The sequence below is a fragment of the Suncus etruscus genome, chromosome 9 (genome assembly GCF_024139225.1).
Source record: "Suncus etruscus isolate mSunEtr1 chromosome 9, mSunEtr1.pri.cur, whole genome shotgun sequence".
NCBI classification, from domain to species: Eukaryota; Metazoa; Chordata; class Mammalia; order Eulipotyphla; family Soricidae; genus Suncus; species Suncus etruscus.
In genome coordinates, this window is record NC_064856.1 from 96,500,871 (window position 1) to 96,513,380 (window position 12,510).

A 12,510-nucleotide genomic window follows, 5' to 3' on the forward strand; every position below is an offset into this window, starting at 1 on the left:
AGAAATCGCTCCTGGCAGGCTCAGGGGACCACATGGGATGCCGGATTCGAACCATTGACCTTCAGCATGCAAGGCAAATGCCTTACCTTCATGCTATCTCTCTGGCCCCATAAATTACTATTTAAGTAAAAAGAAAAATAGTAAGTTATGACTTAACCTGGCAAACAGTACCTTAACCAAGTGATCACAATTAGTATCACCAGTGATGTGACATAAATAACACATGCCCTGATATGGTTTTCCTTTATATCACTGTTTTTCTTTCAAATATACATAACCCTTATCTAATCAAGAGAAAATTATAAACATACTCCAAAAGGACATTTTACAGAATAATCAATTAGCAAGCCTTACAACTGTCAAGATTGGGAAAATAAGGAAAAACTGAGAAACTACCAAAAAAATCTTAGAAGAAACTAAGAAAGATAGTAACTAAACTACCTTGAAATGACTGCTGGCACAGAAAGGTAATTTAAGTGGAAAAACACGTAAGAAAACCATATACCTATTACACAGGCTTTTAAGCATGCACACACATACACACACAGTAAACAAAAATGATGACAAGAATATGAAGCAAAAGAAACTCTTACTCACTACCAATGAAAATGCAAAATAGTACCATCATTCTGGAAGACAATCTGTGAATTTCCTACAACAATCACATTCCTAGTTATTCACTCAATTGAATTGAAATTTATGTTCTCATAAAAACATACCCATACATGTTTATAGAAGCTTTGTTTACTGTCAAGTGACAACTATGTAGATGTGACCAAATTATAGCCTTCAACTGTTGTATGAATCCAATTATATGACACAGGGAAAAGTTGAAAATCTATGCTGATCATGAAAAAAAAAATCAGTGGATGCTAGGGAATGGTGAAAAATAGGATAAATAGGGGCAGGAGTGATAGCACTGGGAGTGGAGCGAGTAGGATTTTTGCCTTGCACGCAGCAAACCCAGATTCGATCCCCAGGAATAATTTCTGAGTGCAGAGCCAGGAGTAATACCTGAGCACCACTGGGTGTGGCCCCAAAACTAAAAAAGAAAACAAAGGATATGGGGCCAGAGCAATAGTACAGCAGGTCGGGCGTTTGCCTTGCACGCATCCAAACAAGTTTGTTCTGACATCCAATATGATCCCTCATGCCAGATACGAGTGGTTTCTGAGCAAAGAGCCAGGGGTAGCCCCTGAGCACCAGTGGGTGTGGCCCCAAAACAAACAAAACAAAAAAGGAAAAATAGGTGAAATAGAGGAGCATTTTAAGAGCAGAGCAACTAATCTCAATAATACTGTATGGTGGATAAATCAGATTATGCACTGCCTAAAGCAGTTACTTATCATAACTACAACAGAAAGATGATTACAAGCAGTAAATGAAGTAGAAGAGGAGGCTTAGAAGTGATTTAAGGTTAGAGGTGGAGAATCTCTCTATATCAAAACCATAAATATCAACACTACGTAATCATGTTACCTAAATTATAAGGGTTTATACTAAGGACCAGAGTTTGTAGAGGAGGATGCAGCCAACCCAGGTTTGGTCCCTGGCACCACATGGTTCTGAGCCCCACTAAAAACAAAGGCCAAGCACAGAGATGAGAGTTGTACCCAGCATCACCAGCGTGGCCTAGCCCTTGACCTCATCCACACATTTAAAATAATAAACTAGGGGGCTAGAGAGATAGCACAATGAGCAGGGCATTTGCCTTGCATATGACTGACCCGGGTTTGATCCTAGGCATCCCATATAGTCTTCTGACAACCCCTGAGTGCAGAGCCAGGAGTAACCCCTAAGCACTGACAGGTGTAGCCCAAAAATCAAAGACAAAAAAATAAAAAAATAAAAAAGCTCCATACCTACAATTCATATTCATATTTTATTATGTCTTGGATAGGAAATATTTGAAAAAAAAAAAAAAGAGATATCCTGGAGCCAAAGATGAGTAAGAGTACATGCCAAGCATCTTGTATGGAGCCCTAAGTTCATTTAGTTAAAAACTTCTTGGGGCGGGGCCAGAGAGCACAGCGGTAAGGCATTTGCCTTGCATGCAAAAGGACATTGGTTCGAATCTCAGCATCCTATATGGTCCCCCGAGCCTGCTGGGGGTGATTTCTGAGTGTAGAGTCAGGAGTAACCCCTGAGCGCTGCTGGGTGTGACCCAAAAACCAAAAAAAAAAAAAAAAAAAAAAAACTTCTTGGGGCCAGAGCAATAGCACAGCAGTCAGGTGCCTTGCGCGCAGTCAACCCAAGATGGCCTCAAGTTCAATTCCCGGCATCCCATATCCCACCAAGCCTGCCATGAGCAATTTCTGAGTGCAGAACCAGTAGTAACCCACCTCTGAGCATTGCCAGGTGTGGCACAAAAAACAAAAAAATGAAAACAAACTTCCAAGTCAATATATTTGGGATTGGAGAAATAGTACAGAGGATAAGACACTTGCCTTACATGTAATCAATACTGGATTGATCACTGGTAACACTTATGGGCCCCTGAGCACCACCAAGAGTTGATCCCTTAGCACTGTCAGGTATAGCCCCCCAAACCAAATCAATTTATATGCTGAGATATTGCTCACATTTGTTTTCTGGTCATAGTTTGCTTGGCACAGTGCTTGAAGGTTACTCCCAGAGATACTTATGGAACTTTGTGGTGCAGGGGATTGAACCCAGGGCTCCAGGATGCAAAGCATGAACTCCAACCCCTTAGACGACTTCCCTGGTCCTGTTCACATCCCAAAACAGTTAACAGCCAGTTGGTTTTATACATATCTTTCATATTTGTATCACAAAAAGACTTTAAAAGTTTTGGCCAATTTTACTCAATACTTTTAATTACTTTGTTTCAAGTGTTGTTATTTGAGGCTTTGAGAGAACCTGGGGGGGGGGGGGAATCTGCATTCTGCTTTCACTTCTGAGGAAATCAGATAATATACAAGTAAACAATACATGACTTATCAGATAGTAATAGATGCTCTTAAACAAAAAGTGAGTTAAATATGATCTACAGGGCTACTCTAATTAGAAGCTTAGAAAAAAATCTCTTTAAGGAGATGACATTTGAGTTGAGACCTGAATGGAGCCTGTAAACAAAGACAGGCTTGAGGTAGAGCTAGAGTAGAGTGGGAAGTTCCCAGCAGAGAACACAAAGGCCAAAACAAGTAAGCTAAATTTATCTGAGATTTATTAAGCAGACAGGGCACTGGCCTGACAGAAATAAGCTAAAAAGTATTTTTAAATCTAGAAATAAGAACAGGTATTTAAGAATCTCAAACCCTGGCCTGGAGAGATCGTACAACAAGTTAAGGATCTTCTCTTGCATGCAACAGACCCAGATTCAATTATTAGCATCTCATATGGTCCTCGGATACCCACCCACAGGGTAAAGTTTTAGACACATGCAGATGTGACCCCAAAACAAAATAAACCAACTCTCAACCAAATCTCAACTCTCTCTCCTATACTGACTGCCAGTAATCTATCAAACATATTTAAAGATTCGATAAAGATTCTAATTTTCAAGAAGTTTCTTGCTTGTTTGTTGGCTCCACCCCCGCCAGCCCCTCCCAAAGATATCCATCTCTTGCATGGTACATACTGTACTCTGAATTGTTCCATGTTTTCTCTTTTTAAAAAATTACATCTATAATTCATAGTTTATTATGTCTTTAATAGGAAACTTTTAATAGGAAAGAGACACTCTGGGGCCAGGGAGAGTTCAGTGGTATGAGAACATGCCAAGCATTTTGGTGGAGGAATTGGGCCACACCCAGAGGTGCTCAGGAGTTATTCCTGGCTCTGCACTCAGAAAATTACTCCTGGCATGAGGCTGGAAAGATAGCATGGCGGTAGGGCATTTGCCTTGCATGCAGAAGGACAGTGATTTGAATCCGGGCATCCCATATGTCAGTCCCCCAGGGCCTGCCAGGAGCTATTTCTGAGTGTAGAGCCAGGAGTAACCCCTGAGGGCTGCCGGGTGTGACCCCCCCCAAAAAAAGGAATTACTCCTGGCAAGCTCAGGGGGCCCAAAAAGGATGGTTAGAATGCAACCTCCTCGGTGGGTCACATCTAAGGAAAACACCCTCTCTGCTGTGCAACAGCTCCAGCTCCAGCCAAACATTTTTGATATGAGATCCTGCCCCTCTAAGTTTATTTCTGGCACCAACCAACTACCAAACAACAACAACAAATCAACAACTCTAACATAAATTGCTACTGAGTTCTCCCTAACAGATCTCATTTTTTTCATATAATACAATCATACATTGAAAGCAGGGCCAGAAAGATAGTTCTTGAGTCAGGAGCTCATGGTTTCTATGCAAAAGATGTGATCTCTACTACCAAATAGTCTAAAGCTACAAATCAGGAGTATCCAGTTCCCAAGATAGTCCAATAAGGTCCAAGAATAAAAATAAAATAAGTAGTACTTGGATGCAAACCCCACTTCTACCAATTGTATAATTCTGAGCAACTGGCATCTTTTTTAAGATGTCTGTCTCATCTGTAAATAGTTGTGAAAATTTAAAGATAAAAATGGTACAGTGTATCTTCAATATTTAATTTTATTTTGTTAAAGGACCAGAGCAGTGTCAAAAGTGATTGCAGAAACAAGCTGCAAATTGTTTGAGAGCTAAACACTGTCCAACTCCCTTTCATAAGGCTCTTTTTCTGGTTCAGAAGCTAGTCCTGGAATCTAGAACAATGTTTACACGAAGAGACATCAATCCCAAATTAGTCGAATGAACGTAGAATCAGACTCCATGAAGGCAAAGAATCCTAGGGGAAGCTGACTTTACTCCAAGAGGAAGAAAAGTTTTCCTTCCCCATCAAAAGCTAACAATATTCCAAGATATTGCTAAAGCTGCTTATGGTTTTTAATAGCCTCTTCCAAGTAGAAGTTCATAATTTCAAGGTACACTTAAAGTCTCATTACTCAGGCAGTGGCAAAGCAAAAACATTCCCAATCAATATACTTTATGTCTTATTGCTTTTACTGGGGTGAAGACTCAGTGGTAGTGCTTTGGGCTTACTCTTGGCTCTGCAATGTGGAATCACAGCCATGTGCAAGGCATGTGGGCCTTACTGGTTGCCCCATTCCTAGGATGCCCCTTTTCTCCAGCCAGTTACTGCTCCATTTCCTCCCCACCCACACAGTCCCAGCAATGCTCAGGTTCAGAGATCACTCCTGGGGCCGGAGAGGTAGCACAGGGTAGGGGCCGGAAGGGACCCGGTTTGATTCTCAGCATCCCATATGGTCCCCAGTCTACCAGGGTCAATTTCTGGGTGCAGAGCCAGGAGTGACCCCTGAGCATCGCTGGGTGTGGCCCCCAAACTAATCAATCAATAAAATAAAGTTAAAAAGAAAAGATCAGGGGCCGGAGAGATAGCATGGAGGTAAGGCATTCGCCTTTCATGCACAAGGACAGTGGTGCGGTGGTCTTCTCCCCCCCCCCCCCAGCCTGCCAGGAGGCGATTTCATCTCTAACCTCTCCTAACTACTTGTAAAAGTTTTGATCATATTGTATCAACATCCTAGAACACGCAACTCTTTATAAGCAGCAAGTTTCAACTGCAGAAAACTTACTTAAAAACGCTACACCTGGCACCTCCCGAATGGTAACACAGTGGGTTTGCACAAGGCAAACCCGGGTTCGATATCCGGCATCCTATTTAGTCCCGCGAGCTTGCCACTAGTGATTCCTGAGAGCAGAGCCAGGAGTAACCCTGACCACCACCGGATGTGGCCACAAAAACAAAACAAGAAAAACCGCTACAACTAATTCCCACAGCCAAAACTAGGCTCCCCTTTCTCCAGATCACATTTATCATACAATTTCAAGGCAAGGGGAGAGAACCAACCGTCGTTTCGTCCAGTCCCATAATTCGAAAAAGCACACACACTAATTTTTTTTTTTATAACTTCTTGAAAGTTCTCCCCACACACACACACACACTGCTGTTTAGCTTCACAGGCCCTTTAGGTCAAAGAAGAGGAGTTTTTTTGAGGGCGATGGAAGAAAAGGAGGCATTCACACCAGCTCGGAAAAGTGCGTTTTCCAATTACTATAATTATGCATGCACGCACACACGCGGGGGGGGGGGGGGGGGAGAGAGAAGGGAGAGAGAAGGGAGAGAGAAGGGAGAGAGAGGGGAGAGAGAGGGGAGAGAGAGAGGAGAGAGAATAGCAGCCCGGTAGGATTTCTGGGCCAAGATTCTGTGCCTCGGCTCCCATGAGAATGAAAATGAAATGAAGCGTCGTGCAGAAATGGGGTGTGTGTGGGGGGGTCAAGTTCTGCAGAGCCTTCTAGGGAGAGATCTAAACAAAATAAAACAAAACAATTCAACAAGGGGCCAGAGAGATGGCATGGAGGTAAGGTGTTCGTTTTGCATGCAGAAGGGCGGCGGTTCGGAACCCCCGGCATCCCATAGGGTCCCCCCCCCTTTGAGCCTGCCAGGAGCTCAGGAGAGCCAGGAGTAACCCTTGAGCGCTGCCGGGTGTGACCCAAAAACCAAAATGGATAATAATACTAGTAATCCAACAAAACCGGCCTTGCAGTAAGACCCGGCCCAAGCAGAGAGCAAGCATCCTTTTATATCCCTTGTGCATCTCCACTTGCAATGACCGCCTCGTTCACTTCCATCAGCTTCTGCAGACTGCTTGGACAAACAAGCCCGGGAGTGGGGAGCCAGCAGGCGGTCCTGATCGGAACCCGCCAGCCGAGGGGGTCAGCAGTAGCTAGGTAGCGCTCGGGAGCGGATTTCTGACACGCAGCCAAAGAAGAGTCCGATCAAGAGCTGAGTCCGGGAGCGAGCTGGAAGCCCAAACAAGCCCCTCGGGGCCGGAGAGAGAGAGCACGGGAGGCAGTGCATTGGCCTGGCATGCAGCAGGACGGTGGTTCGAGTCCCCGCATCCCATTGGGTCCCCCCCTAATTGAGCCTGCCAGGAGCGATTTAATGCCCAAAAACCAAAACAAAAAAAAAAAAAGTGTTCGATTAGGGGGGCCGGCGAGACAGCATGGAGGTGAAGCCTTTGCCTGGCAAGCAGAAGAAGGGCAGCGGTTCGAATCCAGGCGTCCCATAGGATCCCCTAATTGAACCTGTCAGGGCTGATATCTGAACGTAGGGCCGGGAGGAAGCGCTGCCGGGTGTGACCCAAAAGCAAACAACGAAACGATCGCATCCTGCATCCTGCCGGGGAGCCTTTTCTTTTCTTTCTTTCTTTCTTTCTTTCTTTCTTTCTTTCTTTCTTTCTTTCTTTCTTTCTTTCTTTCTTTCTTTTTTGGTTTTTGGGCCACACCCGGTGATGCTCAGGGGTTACTTCTGGCTGTCTGCTCAGAAATAGCTCCTGGCAGGCACGGGGGGGACCACATGGGACACCGGGATCCGAACCAACCACCTTGGGTCCTGGATGGGCTGCTTGCAAGGCGAACGCCGCTGCGCTGTTTCTCCGGGCCGGGCCGCACCTATTGTGCCTCCCGAGAAGGTGCCACCGGAACTCGACGCGCTGAGCCCTGGGGAGCGCCGAGGCGGAATGGACGAGCTTGCAGCGGGGGCGCTTCCGGGTCCAGACCGTGCGTCGGCCTCGTCTCACCTCCTTCCATCCTTCTTTCCTTCCTTCCTTCATTCATTCATTCCGCCGTCACGTGAAGGGGCGGGGAGGCCGGCTCCCAGCGCGCCCCGGAACCAGCCTGGGCCGCGACGCCGACACCCCCGTGCCCAGCGGACCCCCCCACCCCCAGAAAGCGGGGGGGGGGCCTCGAGGCCCGGAGCCCCCCGCCCCCTCACGCGCACCCCGACCCAGCCGCGGCCTCCGCCCCGCTCCAGCGCCTCCGAAGAACAGTCTCCCGTCTCCTCTCGAGCTCGAGACGCGGGGCCCAGCGCCGCCCCCCGCCCCCGGGATCCCCAGCCCGGCGTGCGCGCGCACCGCGAGACCCCACCGCCTGACTGGGCCCTGGCCGCCGAGTCCGGCCCGCCCGCTCCCTCCCGCCTCTCACCTCAGCCGGGTCCCGCAGCTCCGAGGTAGGCCTCCCTGCTCGAAGCCGTTTGAAACCGCTCCGGGCCCTCGCTACACCCCGCAGTGTCCTCGCCGCTGATTGGCCCGCGGCGCTCCGCCCCTCGGCCGCCCATTGGTCCGTTTGAAAGGCACGTGGCCACGCGCCGGCGCGGCCGCCTTAAAGGGGGCCTGCGCAGCCGCCTTGGCCTCAGAGCCGGCGTCCTGGGGTGCTGATGTGGGAGGAGGTGGAGGAAGAGGAGGAGGGGTGAAGCTGGTTCTTTTAGCATCTCGGGAAGGCCCAAAGCTGTTTGGGTTGGGGGACCCTAGAAAGAAGAAGGGCTTTCAAAAGGAATATTGGGGTTCTTTTTTTTTTTGGGGGGGGGGGTCACACCCGGCGGTGCTCAGGGGTTCCTCCTGGCTCTACCCTCAGAAATCGCCCCTGGCAGGCTCAAGGATTGGGGGGGAACCATGTGGGATGCTGGGGTTTGAACCACTGTCCTTCTGCATGCAAGGCAAACGCCCTGCCTCCGTGCTATCTCTCTGCCCCCCCCCCCCGAAAATCTTAACATAGTGGGCCTCATTCTCCATGTGCAATTATTTTTTTTGGTTTTGGGGTCACACCCAGCGCTCTCAGGGGTTCCTCCTGGCTCTGAGCTCAGAAATTGCTCCTGGCAGACCTGGGGGGACCGTATGGGGTGTTGGGATTCGAACCACCATCTGTTCAAATCAGCTGTATGCAAGGCAAACGCCCTACCTCTGTGCTATCTCTCTGGCCCCCAAAAATCTTTACATAGTGGGCCTCATTCTCCATGTGCAATTTTGTTGTTGTTGTTGTTGTTGTCTTTTTTGGGGAGGCCACACCCAGCGGCTCTCAGGGGTTCCTCCTGGCTCTGCGTTCAGAAATCGCTCCTGGCAAGCTGGGGGTGACCATTAGGGATGCTGGGGTTCAAACTACTGTCCATCCATGCCTGCTTGCAAGGCAAATGCCCCTCTGCTGTGCTATCTCTTTCTGGCCCGTTGGCATGTGGGCTTTTATTCTTTCCCCACAGAGGGTTATGTGGCTGTCAGCAGCTGCTGCCACATTGGAAAAGCGTTGAGGAGGGAAAAGGATGGTGTGAGGGAAGAGGGAGGGAACGAAAGGGCTGGCCAAGCTGGCCGGGATCTGCTGTGGTGGAAGGCAGACGTGAAAGAAAGCGACCTTTCCTAAAGGGCAGGAGCATTGTAGCTTCGTTGGCGGTCTTCAAGAGATGACAGGGTTTTTTGCCCTTCCACGCTGGGCATGAATGAATGGGGCCTTCTTGCTCGATGAAGCGGATGGGTTTACAGACGCTACTAGCGCCTGTGCAAGGCATGCTTGCAGCTAGCTAGCTCCCCTAAAATGCTCCCAGGAAGGATCAACCGCAGATCCTTCCTTATCAACTTGGAATGTGCGGATGAACAGTCCCAGAGACTTGATGGGTCACTCAAGGGCCACATAGTATGAGAAAGTCGGAAAAGAAAAGCTTGGTGATGGCCCCAGAAGGGAAGGGAGAAATGTGATGGGGCTGGGCTGTTGTTTTTGTTTACTTGGGGTTTTTTTTTGTTGTTTTTTTTTTTTGGTTCTTTGGTCCGCACTGGTGAGGTTCAGCGATTGCCCCCCACCCCGTCACTGCACATAACTTGGATGTCTCCACTATGAAGGAAAGCATACTCAAGATGTGTCTTTTGGCTTTCCTGGTGAAGTGCCTGATTTTCTCCCAAGAAATAATTCAGTCAGAAGGCCCATAGGTGGAAGTCAATCATAACCCCTGCATTGATTGCTGGCTATATTTCTGACATGTCTGTGACATTATTTATCTCTTTACTTTTATTTGGCTTTGCCTCCCTTGCTAATTACAGAAATTTGGCCTTATAGAATCTTATAGAAATTTTCAGCACCAGAGACTGCTAAATTCCCCTCTAGCTAGTATATTTGCAACTCAAAGGTTGAGGCAAGCCAGTTTCCAGCAAATTGCTTTTTCCTGCTCTCAGCTTCACGGTGTAAACAATAGCTTCTGCCTTTCTTGAATTCTACTTTCTGGAGGCTGTGAACCTCTTGCAAACCAGAACACCTCTGTCTCTTGTTTCGCCTTACCTCTACCAAGACTCTTTCTCACCTACATTGGGTAGTTATTTCATACGTAGATTCTAGGGTCCAGTACCATTGTGTTGTTCCTCCTAAGGATCCTCTGTCCTTTGTTTCCCTGAAAATACCTTGCATACCAGAGTTGTGCTTAAAATGTCATTAGCTGAAAAGTGAAGTTGTCTCTCGTCTCATAGACGTGGGTGCCCATACTTTGTGTGGTCTCAATTATTTCATATTTCATATTCGTCTGCTCGTGTACCTGTTTTCCTCTCGTAAAAGTACTATGACCCACGAGAATTGCTGAGATGCAACACATCTACAGAATCCTACACACACACACACACACACACGGTTTTGTGCTCAGGAATCACTCTTGGTAGTGCTCAGTGGAGAAGATTTGGTGCCAGGGATAGAATTAGGGTCTGCTGCACGCAGGGTTGGCTGCATGTTCTCTCTCCAGCGCCCATTCTTCCACTTTTTTTTTTTTCTTTTGGTTTTTGCGCCACACCCGGCAGTGCTCAGGGGTTACTCCTGGCTATCTGCTCAGAAATAGCTCCTGGCAGGCATGGGGGACCATATGGGACACCGGGATTCGAACCAACCACCTTTGGTCCTGGATCGGCTGCTTGCAAGGCAAACGCCGCTGTGCTATCTCTCCAGGCCCACTTATTTTTTTTTTTAAGTTCTTATATTATTTCACATTTTTCATCAAGAAAAAAGACTTGTTGCTTTTGTTTGTTTTTCTTTTGTTCCTTTTTTTGGTATTTGGGGCACGCTCAGCTGTTCTCAGATATCTTGCCAGGCTTCTCTCCTGGACCATATGGGAAGCTGTAGCTCAAACACTGGTCAGGTGCTTGCAAGACAAGGGCCTTATCTAAAAACAAAATGGAGAGAGGGAATGGAGCCATACAGATGGTACAGTGGTTAGGGTATTTGCCTTGCACATCCTGGACCCTGGTTTGTCTTCAGCATCCCATATGGTCCTCTGAGTGATCCCTGAGAAAAGAGCCAGAAGTAAGACCTGAATATGACCAGGTGTGACCGCAAAATGAAAACAAAAAACACACACCAAAAAAAAAAAAAAATCCTCATATCACTGTTAGAATTTTGTACAGATTAGCAAAGAAAAATATGTACAAAGAAATTCACTTCAAAAGTCAAATAAGTAAAATGGTTTAAAAAATAGGCTGGAGAGATAGCAAAGAGGTAGGGCGTTTGCCTTGTTGCATGCAGAAGGATGGTGGTTTGAAACCGGCATTCCTTATGGTCCCCAGAGCCTGCCAGGAGCAATTTCTGAGCCTAGAGCCAGGAGTAATCCCTGAATGCTGCCAGGTGTGACCCAAAACCAAAAATAAATAAATAAATAAATAAATAAATAAATAAATAAATAAATAGGAACCAGAGAGATAGCATAGCAATAGGGCATTTGCCTTGCAAGCACTGACCCAGGACCAATGGTAGTTCGAATCCCAGCATCCCATATGGTCCCCCAAGCCAGGAGCCATTTCTGAGTGCATAGCCAGGAGTAACCCTTGAGTGTTGCCGGGTATGGCCCAAAAACCAAAAATATAAATAAGTAGATAAAAATAATGTTGCTAATCTCTATGTGCTGGTATTAAAAAATATTAAATTTTATATAATAAAAAGTTGCAGGAAATTATATGTGGGATGATTTTATGACACCTGGTTATAAATGTATGTGTGCACATAGAATTTGTGTGCCTAATAAAGTTGAGAACATGCCTGGAATTTCGGGAGGCTATTCCATTGGGGGGAAAATTTTGTTTAACTTTCACACATTGGGGCCGGAGAGATAGCATGGAGGTAGGGCGTTTGCCTTGCCTGCAGAAGGATGGTGGTTCAAATCCCGGCGTCCCATGTGGTCGCCTGAGCCTGCCAGGGGCAATTTCTGAGCAGAGAGCCAAGAGTAACCCCTGAGCACTGCCGGGTGTGACCCCCCCCCAAAATAAATTACACGTTAATTTATTTTTTAATTGAGAAAAGCTGTGGTAAAGGCAGTCTAGAAAGGGTGTCATTGATAAGGAACTGACTGTGGGTTTGAGTTTTTTAGAACAGGGTTCATGTTGAAACACTTTATTTTATTTTATTTTTTTTTTGGGGGGGGGCACACCCGGCGGTGCTCAGGGGTTACTCCTGGCTGTCTGCTCAGAAATAGCTCCTGGCAGGCAAGGGGACCATATGGGACACCGGGATTCGAACCAACCACCTTTGGTCCTGGATCGACTGCTTGCAAGGCACACACCGCTGTGCTATCTCTCCGGGCCCTGTTGAAACACTTTAAAGGAAAATGTATATGTCATTAAGTAGAATGGGGTCATTATCAAAGGCTTCTGAGCAAAGTCATAACAAAACAAGAATTGCATTTTATTTATTTTTGGTTTAGAGTCCA

At 46.8% G+C, this 12,510-nt stretch overlaps 1 protein-coding gene across 1 annotated transcript in view; it reads right to left on the bottom strand.

Moving 5' to 3' along the window:
- Positions 1-8,062, bottom strand: part of CKAP5 (cytoskeleton associated protein 5) — a 108,270-nt gene extending 100,208 nt beyond the window's left edge. Inside the window, 1 exon segment of the mRNA XM_049779974.1 lies at positions 7,998-8,062. The gene's annotated coding sequence lies outside the window, so the exon portion shown is untranslated.
- Positions 8,063-12,510: the final 4,448 nt, after the last annotated feature.